Here is a 1645-nt window from a genome sequence, read left to right as displayed (position 1 = left end):
CTCATATTTTTTGGCATAACTTCAGTTGTTGTTTTAATTTTTATTAATTTTTTTTTATTTACTCCTTTTTTATTTGAGTTTGAATTAACTGTAATAAAAGGCCTGGGTTGGGGGGCAGACACAGTCTCTATAACATTAACATTGTGGCTGGGAAACTGCTCACAGGGAAGCTCAGAGGAGTGTGTACACTCTAAAAAGTGTATTTCAGCAGTAGTTGAAGTTACGTAAGGTTCAGAGTGAGTTTCATTAAGATTTCTGCTTTAGTGGAGCCAGTCTACATTTGTGGAGTATATCAACTTGTTATTACGTGTTGTTCCCTCAGTACACATGTAACCTGCTATTCTCATTTGAGTCAACCTGCATCAATTAGGTTTCTCGTGACGCAGTGCGTCTGACGTCATGACGTCTCCGCCTTCTCCAGAATTTTCTACCTGCGGTTGAGACGCCATTTTTTCGGCTCCAACAATTTGGGAATAAGGTAACGAAGATATTACTTTTTCCATAGTCCTTGAAGGTAAGTCAAATGTAGAACAAATATTTTAATATATTAGATATAAAAATAGTCCAACTGTATTGTTAAGTTTGTTAAGTGTTTAGTAAACTGACCTGACCAAACCGCTATCATTCAGCCCTGCTAACATTAGCGAAATGTCAGACCTGTTGGTAGTTTGTGCTTGGACATGTAGGTTAAGTTAGTAGTTTGCCGGCGGGACTCTCTTGTTTTAATATCGTAACGCTAGCTTAAAGTTGTGTATTCATGCAGTGTGTTGGTGTTGGCTTACTGTTAGTTATTCATTAGCATTAGCACATTATAGCGGCAAGTTGGGCCGCGGTTCTCTTCAGACTACGTTACTTCGGGCGCTCGCATTTATACACGAGTGGTGGTTCGCAGTATGCCTGTCGGCGCGAACAGTTCATGCGGTCACGGCCACGGGTGATGTGGGAGGTAAAGTTTAACTGTGGTGGCTCCAGGAAGCGTGCATTTACTGCCGCTTGCATTGCTTTCAGTGTACATGACGTTAAGAAGGCGAGGAGAAAGGGTGCGTGCAGCGCTCGTACACGCACGGATCAGCCGTGTGAGAGGAAGATGGTGTGCGGCAGAAAATCAAAATTAGAAAGGGAGATGGTGTGCGGCAGCAAATCAAAATTAGAAATCATAGAAGAAAGTATTACGCTATTGAACACAGAAAATACAGCCATCAGATTTCTTATAGACCTAGCACACTTCTAGTCTGTGTCTGAATACATATATTTAAGTACATAGATGCAGATGAACACTGTAAACATGATGAAAGATCGACAGACTAACTCGAACATATCTTTAACCTTTAGGACTTAGGGTAGCGCTTCCTTTCCTTCCTGTCAACCTCTCCAGAGGGGTGTCTGCTGATGGCAGAAGGATTACATCACCTCTGGTTGGAACCCTGGACAGTGCCACAACCTTTGGCTTGGTGTCCAATGTGATGCCCCACCGCCACCTTCTGACCTAACTTCTTCTCAGCTCTACTTCAAGAGGGGCATTCCTGTGTGGAGGCGTGCCAGGCAGCTCGTTTTACCTGTGAACTTGCGTACTTTCACTTCATCAACAACAAAGGTATGCAAGCTCTACAGCTTTATATATAAAACAATTGCAAAAAAAATGTAC

This window comes from Semicossyphus pulcher, unplaced genomic scaffold (genome assembly GCF_022749685.1).
Source record: "Semicossyphus pulcher isolate SPU_LCO1_2020_fin unplaced genomic scaffold, fSemPul1.0.p SCAF_7, whole genome shotgun sequence".
NCBI lineage: Eukaryota > Metazoa > Chordata > Actinopteri > Labriformes > Labridae > Semicossyphus > Semicossyphus pulcher.
The sequence above is the reverse complement of the archived record's forward strand: the minus strand, read 5'-3'. Positions refer to the sequence as shown.